The following is a 14508-nucleotide window of genomic DNA, read 5'->3' as shown; positions in this document are numbered from 1 at the left end:
AGCTCACCAATCTTGCCAATGAAAACATGAATTCCGCCGAAGGGGACCCGGTACCCGTACTCAATTGAGCCGGCGTCCGGACCCCAGTTTGCATCGTCGATGTAGAGCTTGCCGCGACGACTCTTGGTCATTCGGCCCACAGCGTATCCCTTGAGCCCTTCGAAGCTGCCCTTCAAGAACTCAAATCCACCGTGCGCTGGCCCCACGGTGGGCACCAACTGTCATGGAATTGTCACGGCAGATGTCCTCGAGCTAGGACTTAGTCGTGGAGCCATCGCAACTAGGAAGCTTGAAGGGGTTAATGCGGGACAAGGAACACGAGGGTTTATACTGGTTCGGCCCCTTACGGTGAAGGTAAAAGCCTACGTCCAGTCTGAGGTGGTATTGATTAGGGTTACGATCACCAGGGAGCTAAATTGCTATGCCCGGCTCTCGATGAGATTGTTCTTGTCCCTAAACCGCTGCCGGGTCGTCCCTTTATATAGGGAGGCTGACGCCCAGCAGCTCTCAGAGTCCCGGCCGGCTCATAAGAGTGTCCGGCTCGGACTCTCAACTATTCTTGCCTTACACTACAAGTTCTACCATAATAATGACTGCAACTACGGGCCTTAAGCCATATCCGGGTCTTAAGCCCATCTTTGGCCCACCGTCTTTAAGCTTGGCGTCGGGCTTCTGGCCGTGACCATATGAGTAACCCGGCCCCTCCTGGCGGGTGACTCTAAGGTCTATATCCTCAACAGTCGCGTTGTGCCAGATCGAGGTAGCATTCACCGTCGTCTGATCCATGAAATTTGAGATCGCCGTCGCATGGGTGGCCGATGGCCAACACGCGTAGGTCATGGATGACCCTCCCTCACAAGCCATGCAGTCTGGCTCACCACCTCAGGCCGACGCTGTGCCTCCTCGGCGGGGCAGGCGACGACCTCTTCCTCCTCGTGTTGTCTCCGTCCTCCTACTCAAGCCATCGCCGTCGCCTCCCATCCTTCGTGGCCTGCCTGTGTGAGCCCACTGCTCGAGGACGACATAGAACATGGAGCAGATCCCAGCCGGAGCGGTCCGACGTGGTGTTCGTGGCCAAGGAGCGGTGGTCGACGCCATCGAGCAGGGGCCCTCGGTCGCCTGCCCTCCTCTTGCTGCTATCCTCCACGTCCCTGAAGAACAGTATCGAGAGCAGCACGGTGCGTTCTTCTCTCTTATGTGGATGGATTTGATGCAATTTGGGGAATTTTGTAAATACTAGAAATTTCTATGAACTTTGTAACTACTAGAAATTTGTATGAACGTTCTAAATACTGGAACTTCAAAACGTGTTCTCCTTTTCTCCCATAGCCCCATATATGATGTGATTGCTTGCCTTTTTACTGCTTGTGTTGTTACTTCTAAGGGCGGTTTAGAAGGAAATCAGCGAGATATATTTTCCATAGTTCACGAATGTGTTCAGACAGTTCTTGTTTCTGTGGTTCCAGGAACAGGAACGACACAAGCAGCAACTCTCCAAACACATTAGTTGTTGCTACAGAAGTTTAGAAGAAGTTTAGTGTGATATTATTTTGACCATTCACAAATGTGTTCAGAGAGTTGTTGCTTGTGTCGTTCCCCTTACTGGAGGAGGGCTCCACTTTGTCCATTCACCACTCTGCCTGCAAGCTAGACACCACCGTTTGACAGGTCCAAGGTGGTAGTAGACGATGACGAATATGGCGCCCTGGTTGTCTCTGTTCATCAGATTCCCGTATGGTGGCTGAATTTGTCACACCAGGCTGCTCTCCTCGTATTGTAAATCAGAGCTAGCTTATATTCATCCATAGGTCATGGCTGGCTCCAAAAGCTATGCTACATGATATTATCAGGTTATCATTACTCACCAAGTCACTAGGCCAGCTTTTGCTGTACTTTTTCTTCATTTTCTTCATATTTATTTCATGCCCCAATGTTCTGTTATGTGCAGCTATGAGATTTTATTTGAAGAATCATGAAAGGCAATTTGAGATGATGCATATAAAGCATCTTTGATTTATTAAGTGTTTTTAAGTATTCAATTTATTAAGAGTTCACTCATCATTGGTATGGAAATCTTATTTGTTACCTTTGGACCAGTTTCAGAATGTAGCAGTGCTTTATTCTCACAAAGTTTTTATATTGTAGTATTCCTTTAAATTGTACATACTGTAGTTTGTATAGTGACGCTGTAAATTTTCATGGTGAATCATGTTTTGATGTGGTTTGCACAAAAAAATCATGAACTTATATAGTGAATAGTACATGTGTTAGAAAATCATGATTTCATTTTTTGTGTGGCTCACATCAAAATGTATTTCATCATGAAATGTACAGATATGTGGAAGACATACCTATATACGAGTGTATTTCATCATGAAAATTTATATATCTTTAGGGATATACATGTTCAGATTGCCACTTGCCTTCCACGTCATGTGTATGTGCGTTTTTTCGTTAGTCCGTGGCAACGCTCTATGAGGTTTCTAGGGTCAATTAGTATGGCACAAACTGTGTTAATCTCGGATGCATGTATGCTTTCTCAAATTGTATTGATTTCCCTTCCAGGAACAGACGCAATCGACAGTACTACATTACTGCAGTCTGCACATGTTGTGTTGAGGGGAGGAGTTGCTAGCAGTGGCGGAGCTACGCAGCCAAAGCTGGGCGGGCCGGCATGAAGGAAGATCACTATTTTTTGTTCTCATGAACCAGTTTACTTTAATCCTACACTGTATTTGCCGTGGGATGGGTGGGCCATGGCCCATTTTCGTAATGCTTAGCTCTGCCAGTGGTTGCTAGCATGCCATAATATTGTGCTTCCCTTCTCTACAATCATGCTCGTTTGATGCATTGCTTCACATCACCAAGTTATTGGTTCGACTGAGGTATCAGGTATGCATCTTTTAGATAATGGAAGGCCTGCATCTAAACTTCTAAAGAAACACATTATGTGAGTTAACTATTCTATTTGATGAATTGTCGTGTAAGCTTGGTAGTTCAGAAAATATTTTGTTTCTTATATCATGTGGTCAACACAATGGAGAAACAGAAGAGAACATTTATCGTTTAGTTTCTTAATATCATATTTTAGGTTTTGTAATTTTATGTGTGTAGAATGTTCCTATATTAAATTTATCATTTTCATAAATATATTATGACTCTGAATGTTGTTAAAGTTGTAGGTTTTCTTGGCCTAATTCCATCGCATCATTAACTGTTTGGTGTATCCACAGAAGCATAAGGATAATTTTCCAATAAATCACTAGGCATGTACTTCCAGGAATTTGCAGGGAATTTTACATGATTTTCGGCACAAATCTGAATTTGTCCAGACCCCGCAACTCCTCATGTCCTTCACACTCCTTGGATTCACTAGAGTCTGGACACCGGAGGTGTGCAAAAGCCCCGGTGTCAGTTTGTTCAGAGAGGGAGTCAGGTAGCCCCGGTTAGTATGTTTGTAAGACCACATTTATTTATCTATTTCTATATGGTAGTGTTAATCGTTAGAATATTCACATGTCATATTTATTGTCAACTTTTGTAGAAGGAAGACCCTGTTTTCAAATCTTAGCTCCGCCACTGATAGGTGGGGTGCCGGCCGAGGAGGCAACATCCACTTCTTCTGTGGACAAGGCCGGAGATCCCGAGAGCATCAGTAGAATAGGAGGAGGAGGCATAAGAGGCTGAGAGGGGTGACATGGAGCATCAGAAGGTGCCCTCGCTGCAAGAGAGGGGCCCCTGCCAATAGTCCTTGTGGGCTTGTGGCACTGGCCACACGCAGTGCATCACCAACCATGATCGTCCAGGCTGTGGCATGGGGGTCGTGCTTGCTGCTGGTCCAACGATTCCCCCACCCTGATGATAAGGCCTCATCCATTCAATTTTGACTATGTAGACCACTAGCTTTTGGTAAGTGCAGCATGCTGAAGTTACTTGATAGCTATTTTCGTGTTCTGTAATTCGGTGGTACAAGGTTGTCACAGCCCTAGAATTCTGCTTTGTAATTAGTTGCATCAGTGAGTTGCATCCATGCATCATGTTTTAATTCAAGAAACTGGAATTGAGGGAATTCCGAAAGCCTCAAAATTCAATTAAAAGAAGGGCAAGAACCCTTAAAATTGCATTCAGTGAAATCAAAATGGCCTTCATTAATGTTTGATATTTTCGGCAAGGGTTTGGGTCTAAACCAAAAATAGTGAACATTTTTAAGGAATCATTTTGGCGTTGAATTTAAATCACCATGGTATTTGAATTTCAATATATATTCATATTATAAAGAATATATTTTCAAATGCTTTGTTATATTCTATGTTCATTTGGAGAAGTTCTTTGAGTGACATAAAATATTCAGACAAGTGTTTGGCATTGTTTGAATTTGCTTGAATTCAAAACAGTGGCAAAAGATTAAATAAAACAAAACAGAAAGAAACGAATGAAAACAGAAGCACTTACCTGGCCTTACCTGCCAGCCCACCTGCAGCCCACCTGTGCGGCCCAGCACTGTAGCCAGCCCAGCCCAACTCCTCCCCTGTCTTCAACCTCGTGCCAGTAGGCACGAGGGCGTGTGCCCGCGGCGCGCACGCACGCGCCCGGCCACCTCCTCTCTGCCTGCTTGCCCGGACGTCTCTGGAAGACGCCACGCGCCAGCCCCGTACCCCCTCACTCTCCTCCCGTGCCTTCCCTCTCCTCTGCTCTCTCTCCCGCACGGACCCGAACGCATCAGAGAGCGCCGCCGTGCACCACCGCGGCCACAACCACTCCCTCGCTCTCTCTCCGTCCCAAGCGTCTCCGCCTTGCCGTATTCGTCCTCTCCACTGAGTCACGTGACGCCAGAAGCACGTCTGCGCCGCCACTGCCGCCGTTTCCCTCGTCGGCCACCGAAGATCGTTGTCGTCGATTCGCCTCCCCGAGCGCCTCCCTGAGCCCACGGAGCTGCTCTTCGACCTCCCAGTGAGATCCTTCATCATCTCCCCTTATCCCCGTGGCCTGTAGCTCACCGTAGCATCTCTCTCCGCCATGCCCGTGAGCTTCACGCTGCCGGCGAGTCCTCACCGTGGCTAGAGCAAGCTTAGCTTGACCCTGAGCACGTCATCGCGCTCGTGCTGTTCCCAGGAACCGAACTAGCCCACCCGTTCGTCCCACCGTGCACCACAACGCCGATTCCAAGCACTCCCGAACTCCGGCCGCCGTGCAAGTCTCTGCTGCCGTCGACTTAGGCCACTGGAGCCGCTGCTGCGTGCACCACTCGACGCGGACGAGCCTCCCCGTCGCGTAGATGCCCTCCGCCGGCCATTTGGTCGCCGTAGGAGGAATCTCGAGCCCCTCCGCCATCTCTGGCCTTGCCGGCGACGAGCCCCGGGTCAACTCCGGCGAGTTTGACCCGGGTTGACCCTGTTTGACTTCCCCCTGAGTCACTAACATGTGGGGCCAACCCCTAACTAATTTCTAGTTTAGGATTAAATTAGTGTTAATTAACCCTGTCAATTAGCTGACCAGCTGATGTGTGGGGCCCAGCCGTCAGGTTTGACCTGGGCTAGGCGCTGTTGACCGGCCGACGTCAGCATGACCTAGTGATGACGCAGTAATGCTTTTCTGGATTTCAAATGAATCGAAATGGTTTATTTATATTCAGAAAATGTTTAAAACTTCAAAAAAATCATAGGAAATAATCTATAACTCAGATTGAAATAAATTATATATGAAAAATGATCAGAAAAATCCAAGGAATCTGAATATGGCATTTTCATGCATGGTTGAACAATTTAACCTCACTGTTTAGTCCAAAACATGAGAATGCACTATTTGAATTCATAGTATAAATTTGAATTTGAACCTTGAGTTCAAATCAACCCAAACCTTTCTGTTACTAGTTGCATTAGCTCAAATCACAACATATTGTCATGTCATGATCATGCATCATATTGTGCATTGCATTGATTGTGCTCTTCCTTGTTTGCCGGTAATTGTCCCCTCTCGGTAGACGCTGCTCCGACGCTGTGATCGTTGACACTAATGAAGACTCAATGTTATCTTCAGAAGTGCCAGGCAAGCAAAACCCCCTTGTTCATTCCGATACAATCCCACTCTCTCGCTCCTGCTCTCTTTTACTGCATTAGGACAACAACGATTCAACTGTTACATGCTGCGGTCGTTGAACCCCTTTCCTCTGCATGACCTGTCATTGCCACAGTAAATAGATGAAACCCACTAGCATGAGTAGGAGTTGTTTGAGCCCTAATGTGCCTACTCATTCATGCTTGTTTGTCATGCCTGCTACTGCTTAGAGTTGAGTCAGGTCTGATTCATCGGGGATGAATTGGAATGTGGTGAACATGTCCTACTGTTGAGAACTAAGTGTGTGAACACGATTTGGTAAAGGTAGTGGTGAGAGGCCATGTAGGAGTACATGGTGGGTTGTCTCATTGAAGCCGTCCTCAGGAACTGAGTTCTGTGTTTGTGATCCATGAACAGTTACTACCACACATTGGGTTCCGGTAACTCGACCCCTCTCGGCTTATTAACCGCCTCGATCTCTGTCCAGGAGTTACAACTAGTTTCTGGTGTTTGTAGGTTGTGTTAGTAGTCTACCAAGTGGTACCCGGTACAGGTGGGCTTGGGACAGACTAGGCACCATGGCACGGTGTACCAAGCGTAGATCCATTCGTCGAGGTGGGCTTGGGAACCCTGTACACATCGTTTGGGGCCGTGAGCGACACCCCGGCCAGATCTCCTTGCGGATGGAACCCGAATAGGCGATAAACCTGGACTAGAGACTTGTGTGGTTAGTCAGGTCGTGGCCGACTCCCTCGCCAGGCTTCCGCTTGAAGGTTGCCGAGGTACACGACGTGTACATGGTGGTAAGTGGCGAGAGCGTGTGTGAAGAAGTACACCCCTGCAAGGTTAACATCATCTATTCGAATAGCCGTGTCCGCGGTAAAGGACTTCTGAGTTGCCTGTACAGTTCATAGACAAGTGAAAGTGGATACTCTAAAATGCGCAAGATAAGCGTGAGTGCTATGGATGGCGTTCTCGTAGGGAGACGGGAGCAGATCCATAGTGGTGTATTGATATGGTGAATATGTGGACTCATGTGCGCCACCTCAAAAGAGTTACTTGCAGTCGTAGTTTAGGATAGCCACCGAGTCAAAGCTGGCTTGCTGCAGTTAAACTCCACCACCCCCTTTTGATACTGATGCATATGTAGATAGCTCTGATGTAAGTCTTGCTGGGTACATTTGTACTCACGTTTGCTTATTTTATGTTTTGCAGAGAGACGTCAGTCTCGCTAGTAGTTCCGTGTGGACTTCGACGTTTAGCTTGATACCTCAGCTACGATCTTGTGCCCTCGCAGGGTCTTGTAGATAGTCAGGCTTCTCACCCTTTTCATTTGTAGTTGTCTGTACTCAGACAAGTTAAGCTTCCGCATGTGCTTGTTGCTTGTATGCTCTGAATGTTGGGTCATGAGACCCATGTTTGTAATATCTGGCTCTTCGGGGCCTAATGAATAAATACTCTGAGTCGTAGAGTCTTGTTGTGATGCCATGTTGTATTTGCACATATCGAGCATATTGTGTGTATGATTGAAATGCTTGGTATGTGTGGGATCCGACAACCTAGTTGTTTATCCTTGGTAGCCTCTCTTATGGGGTAATGTAGTCTTGTGCTTCCATGAGCCATAGTAGTCCGCTACAGCCCGGTTCACCGGAGTCCTGCTAGCCCAGCACTACTGCCCGGAACACTTGACTGGCCGGCATGTGATACACTTCGTTCCTGTGTCTGTCCCTTCGGGGAAATGTCACGCGGTGACATCCGGAGTCCTGCCTAGCCTGCTACAGCCCGGTTCACCGGAGTCTTGTTAGCCCAGTGCTACAGCCCGGATTCGCACGCTGCTGACCGACATGCTCGATGTTGATTCATGTATGCCTGTCCCCGTAAGTTAGTGCCACTTTGGGTTCACGACTAGTCATGTCGACCCGGGTTCTCTGTCATATGGATGCTAGCGACACTATCATATACGTGAGCCAAAAGGCGCAAACGGTCCCGGGCCATGGTAAGGCGACACCCGTGGGAATACCGTGCGTGAGGCCACAAAGTGATATGAGGTGTTACCGGCTAGATCGATGTGACTTGGAATCGGGGTCGTGACAGCTTTGGTATCAGAGCCTGACTGCCTGTAGGTTTACGAAGCCAAACTGGTCGAAGTTGAGTCTAGAAATGCTTTAGTTATATAAGGGAATTGATTGTGGAGGGAACATAAGGCTCTTTTTTACTTCTTTACCTTATGCCCTTCTGATCTGAGTCATCCTCTTCTCTTCTACGGGAATTAAGAACTAGGCTTCTCGTCTATCTATCAGGATCACGTGTTACTAATCCGTAGACTCATAGGACTGTTGGATTTAAGTCTCAGTTCAGTTTCTACTACTTCCGTGTGATCATAGTTGGTCTCGGAATCTTTATATTGTGATGTTGAGTGGTTATGCCACCATTTTGTAGGATGTCTCAAATATTTTGAGCATTTACAGCCGTTATGCTGTCCGAGTCATCCGAGGCTCCTAAATAGTCTGATGCATTTGCAAATCCTTTCCGTCCGTTCTCGATTTTCCTTTGGGCCAGAGTAACCACACTAATCGGTCTGTTGAGGTACTCCATTGCCTCGACATATATGTTGGTGCTATTATTATGACCCTAGGCGTCATAGAGGACCACTCAGTAATCTAGCAATGCTTTGTATCCCCAGTGTGATGATTCTGCCCATTATTCTCGAAAGCATCCCGTGATGCCATTTAGTTAGTAGGCATTCTATTCCTAGGTTCTTGGACCCGAGATTCACCCTACCTCCTGTTGATAGTGTTTGCTCGTTCCTTTAGGATATTAGCAACCTTTGCGATAGTCCTCGAGGTTCATGGTATATCCTTCTTCCAAATATCATGAACTGCTTATGGAAGAAGTTCCTCGCGGAACCGAAAGATCACAACTAGAGTGCTCTTGAGGAGTACTCCATTCATATTGTGACTCTGCCAGTCCTTCCTCCTCTGCATGGGTTATCCGGAAGAAATATGTTGAATTTGTTTGACATACTAATCCATGCATCCACAACTCAGAAAACCATATGTTCCTTTGGGTTGTCCCTCTTTAGTTATTTTCTGGCCCTCGTCTATCAATTGATAGTCAGGAGTAATTGTGCATTTGTGTTATCGATGCCTATTATTCTTGTAGTCCGTCAAGTCGTTCTATTTCAGAATGACTAGGAGAAACTAACTCCAGAACCTCATCCATATCTAGGATCGGGTCAAAACAATTGTATTCTGTAGATCAAAATGCCAATCCAGCTTTTGTTCTGCTCTACCTTGGAGCGTTACCATCTTTATGTCAAGAGTGTCATGAGAATTGCACCACCTCTTATGAATTCTTGACGCAGTGATACTTCTCGCCATCATTATTCATTCCTCGGTCCCGTGTTGTCACAACCGGAATACCGACAAGTGAACCGTGATGTGTGAAATCAATACTCTGAGCAACTCGTTGCTTGGTAGTTAATGGCAATACTCTCATTCTTAGTGTGCTGGTTATTGAATCGTCATCCTAAGATTGATCGTGCTACCTAGTCCTTATTTTTGGTGCACTCTTCAATCAATGAGTTAGGATTTTGTCAAACCCTTGCTCAGTTGATCATATCGTCTTGCCCTGAAAAGCAAGATTGTTCTCTAGCTTAGTAACATATCGGTGGTTCGTGATTTTCCAAATATCTTCTCAGAAGTATCACCAGGTTGTCACCTGACCGCTATGTTGAGCTCGTGATCAAATGGTTTTCCTATAAACCACTCTTTCTCCAAGAATCTGTGTTGGATACCTTGAGCTAGTTGGTTAAGCTAAACAACAACTTGGAGAGTTGGAAGATAAAAGCTTGCCTGACTTAGTTCTTCCCAAAGGATATCTCTGGTGTGTGTTTGCTGTAGAAAGATGATTTCTTCATTGATTGGTCCCTGTGATCAGTTGTTGGACCTATTGTCGTATCAAGACTTTGATTTGAACATGGGCTATCGTCAAATCAAATCAGAACCAACGATGTTCGTAATGTTGTCTTACTCGTGGTTGATTCCTCGAGCATACACCATTATATCTTTTGGGTCTGACCAATGCTATTCCCGTGTTTACTTAATTTTGGAACTCCATCTATATGGAAGCCTGGATGGATTGTTGCTGAGCCCATTGACAACATTTTCATCTTGTCCATGATTTTGTTGAGCATTAAGCTAGTGTTGGAAACTTTGTAAGTGTTGCCCTCGTGTCCCGTTCATGAGGTATATGTTTGGATGAAAGAAGATACTTCCTCTAATTCACGTGCACTTGATGTAAGTTGCCACCGTGAATTCGAGAAAGTTTGTTTTTGCTTCCTCTGGAATCATCCCAAGTCAGTTATGCATGTGTGAAGTATTCTATGGTCTGATAGACTGATCATCTTCATTCCATATGTATTCCCTAGCACACCAAGCCACTGATTGAATTGTTCAAGGAGAAGAAGCTCCTTCCTAAGAGCTAACCCGGGCTTATAGAAGGACTTCGATATCCTCAATGATGGCTCCCTACCAGAACTCGGTACTGTTTTATTATCTGACTACTACGTGGTCATGCTTGTCTTGGACAGCGTGTTCACATGTGTGTAGCAGAACCAGCTCATATTTTGGAGCTTGCTATCATAGTTCATTTCCCGAGAATCTTGCAACGTCATCTCGTCGATTTGTGTTGCAACCTTTCACTTTCAGACATGCTGAGTCTGGATATCCTGGCGCCAACCAGATCTGAATCTTAGGCAGATGTGATGGTTGAACGTTTCCCAAGAACTATACTAATGGTCTCTCTGTTACCGATAAGTGGATGTCGCGGCCAACACACCCAACCGGAAGACCTATTATTGTAGTATCTTGATTGAGAAAGTTGGCCACCTCCCCATAAGGATTTCGTAGGATTTACTTCCCTAGTTTTCCTTATGGTTTCTTGTGCTCCCGAAGTCCGACCTTTACTTGATGGCCATGTTGAGCTTTTAAGCATGACAATGGTAGCTAGAACATCAAGGAGAACATTAGAAGCGGAGTGCTAAATGTCTCTCGGTCGATCATCCAGATTTCGTTCCTTTGGCCTCGCTAAGGTCAAATCTAAGAAAGTGTTGTCTTCCTTTGCATCTGCATTGTCCATCACTATTCATCATGGTAGTATGATGTGTTGCCAGGATCCCTGACACGGATGTTGGTAACACCTTGATGAGTATGGAAATTCTCAAGTTCTTGAGAGCACGCTCAGGCACTAGGTTATATCCTCGGTACCAATTGAAGCATGCTTTCCGTTTGCCGAGTTGTTCTATAATCATAGTTCCTTTCCGATTTGAGTATGCCATTCCTTCAAACTCCTTCAAACGATCGTTAATGAATTTCCTTAGGCTGGTATAACGAGTTTCAATGATCTCTGTATCAAAAGTAATTCTTTTTGCCACTTAAGGGAATAATTTTACGAGTCACCTCTTCCAAGGTGCCCCGTTATGGGATCATGGTAATTGTTTCCTCGCTACCTTGAAACCCTCGTCAAATTGTTTCCTCCGTCCCTCCTGATACATGTCTTGCCTATCAGCTCCAGAGATGTTCTACGCCTCATTCCGTGAGTTGATGTTGTGATCATTAATATGATCCTAAGTTGCTCGAACCTCAAGAAGATTGATTCTCTAAAATTCTCCCTTTCTTCTCGTTGTCATATTGGATGTAGTTCTCAGAGCAACACATCGAGACGAAGATGGTGATCAAATTAACGTTCCTATGAAGTGCAATCTAGATCGTGAAGATTCTGTTAGTTTGTGTTCCCTCCTTCACCTTACCCTATGCTTGAATCTCGGGACGAGATTCTTGTTTAGTGGGGGTGAGTTGTCACAGCCCTAGAATTCTGCTTTGTAATTAGTTGCATCAGTGAGTTGCATCCATGCATCATGTTTTAATTCAAGAAACTGGAATTGAGGGAATTCCGAAAGCCTCAAAATTCAATTAAAAGAAGGGCAAGAACCCTTAAAATTGCATTCAGTGAAACCAAAATGGCCTTCATTAATGTTTGATATTTTCGGCAAGGGTTTGGGTCTAAACCAAAAATAGTGAACATTTTTAAGGAATCATTTTGGCGTTGAATTTAAGTCACTATGGTATTTGAATTTCAATATATATTCATATTATAAAGAATATATTTTCAAATGCTTTGTTATATTCTATGTTCATTTGGAGAAGTTCTTTGAGTGACATAAAATATTCAGACAAGTGTTTGGCATTGTTTGAATTTGCTTGAATTCAAAACAGTGGCAAAAGATTAAATAAAACAAAACAGAAAGAAACGAATGAAAACAGAAGCACTTACCTGGCCTTACCTGCCAGCCCACCTGCAGCCCACCTGTGCGGCCCAGCACTGTAGCCAGCCCAGCCCAACTCCTCCCCTGTCTTCAACCTCGTGCCAGTAGGCACGAGGGCGTGTGCCCGCGGCGCGCACGCACGCGCCCGGCCACCTCCTCTCTGCCTGCTTGCCCGGACGTCTCTGGAAGACGCCACGCGCCAGCCCCGTACCCCCTCAGTCTCCTCCCGTGCCTTCCCTCTCCTCTGCTCTCTCTCCCGCCCGGACCCGAACGCATCAGAGAGCGCCGCCGTGCACCGCCGCGGCCACAACCACTCCCTCGCTCCCTCTCCGTCCCAGGCGTCTCCGCCTTGCCATATTCGTCCTCTCCACCGAGTCACGCGGCGCCAGAAGCACTTCTGCACCGCCACCGCCGCCGTTTCCCTCGTCGGCCACCGAAGATCGTTGTCGTCGATTCGCCTCCCCGAGCGCCTCCCCGAGCCCACGGAGCTGCTCTTCGACCTCCCAGTGAGATCCTTCATCATCTCCCCTTATCCCCATGGCCTGTAGCTCACCGTAGCATCTCTCTCCGCTATGCCCGTGAGCTTCACGCTGCCGGCGAAGTCCTCACCGTGGCTAGAGCAAGCTCAGCTTGACCCTGAGCACGTCATCGCGCTCGTGCTGCTCCCAGGAACCGAACTAGCCCACCCGTTCGTCCCACCGTGCACCACAACGCCGATTCCAAGCACTCCCGAACTCCGGCAGCCGTGCAAGTCTCTGCCGCCGTTGACTTAGGCCACTGGAGCCGCTGCTGCGTGCACCACTCGACGCGGACGAGCCTCCCCGTCGCGTAGATGCCCTCCGCCGGCCATTTGGTCGCCGTAGGAGGAATCTCGAGCCCCTCCGCCGTCTCTGGCCTTGCCGGCGACGAGCCCTGGGTCAACTCCGGCGAGTTTGACCCGGGTTGACCCTGTTTGACTTCCCCCTGAGTCACTAACATGTGGGGCCAACCCCTAACTAATTTCTAGTTTAGGATTAAATTAGTGTTAATTAACCCTGTCAATTAGCTGACCAGCTGATGTGTGGGGCCCAGCCGTCAGGTTTGACCTGGGCTAGGCGCTGTTGACCGGCCGACGTCAGCATGACCTAGTGATGACGCAGTAATGCTTTTCTGGATTTCAAATGAATCGAAATGGTTTATTTATATTCAGAAAAATGTTTAAAACTTCAAAAAAATCATAGGAAATAATCTATAACTCAGATTGAAATAAATTATATATGAAAAATGATCAGAAAAATCCAAGGAATCTGAATATGGAATTTTCATGCATGTTTGAACAACTTAACATCACTGTTTAGTCCAAAACATGAGAATGCACTATTTGAATTCATAGTTTAAATTTGAATTTGAACCTTTAGTTCAAATCAACCCAAACCTTTCTGTTACTAGTTGCATTAGCAAAAATCACAACATATTGTCATGTCATGATCATGCATCATATTGTGCATTGCATTGATTGTGCTCTTCCTTGTTTGCCGGTAATTGTCCCCTCTCGGTAGACGCTGCTCCGACGCTGTGATCGTTGACACTAATGAAGACTCAATGTTATCTTCAGAAGTGCCAAGCAAGCAAAACCCCCTTGTTCATTCCGATACAATCCCACTCTCTCGCTCCTGCTCTCTTTTACTGCATTAGGACAACAACGATTCAACTGTTACATTCTGCGGTAGTTGAACCCCTTTCCTCTGCATGACCTGTCATTGCCACAGTAAATAGATGAAACCTACTAGCATGAGTAGGAGTTGCTTGAGCCCTGATGTGCCTACTCATTCATGCTTGTTTGTCATGCCTGCTACTGCTTAGAGTTGAGTCAGGTCTGATTCATCGGGGATGAATTGGAATGTGGTGAACATGTCCTACTGTTGAGAACTAAGTGTGTGAACACGATTTGGTAAAGGTAGCGGTGAGAGGCCATGTAGGAGTACATGGTGGGTTGTCTCATTGAAGCCGTCCTCAGGAACTGAGTTCTGTGTTTGTGATCCATGAACAGTTACTACCACACATTGGGTTCCGGTAACTCGACCCCTCTCGGCTTATTAACCGCCTCGATCTCTGTCCAGGAGTTGCAACTAGTTTCTGGTGTTTGTAGG

General features: G+C 46.4%; 1 long non-coding RNA gene across 2 annotated transcripts; it reads left to right on the top strand.

Annotated features, from left to right (window-relative positions):
* Window positions 1-745: 745 nt before the first annotated feature.
* On the top strand, window positions 746-4091 carry LOC109777542 (uncharacterized). Of its 2 annotated transcripts, XR_005763838.3 has the most exons (4): window positions 746-1178; window positions 2566-2892; window positions 3281-3445; window positions 3545-4090. It is a non-coding gene; the product is annotated as an uncharacterized lncRNA (long non-coding RNA). The 2 variants fall into 2 exon arrangements; XR_002236366.4 differs by having other exon boundaries at window positions 2566-3445; window positions 3545-4091.
* The last annotated feature ends 10417 nt before the right edge of the window (window positions 4092-14508 follow it).

This window comes from Aegilops tauschii, chromosome 7 (assembly GCF_002575655.3).
Source record: "Aegilops tauschii subsp. strangulata cultivar AL8/78 chromosome 7, Aet v6.0, whole genome shotgun sequence".
NCBI classification, from domain to species: Eukaryota; Viridiplantae; Streptophyta; class Magnoliopsida; order Poales; family Poaceae; genus Aegilops; species Aegilops tauschii.
Note: the sequence above shows the minus strand (reverse complement) of the source record. Positions and strands in the feature narration are given on the sequence as shown.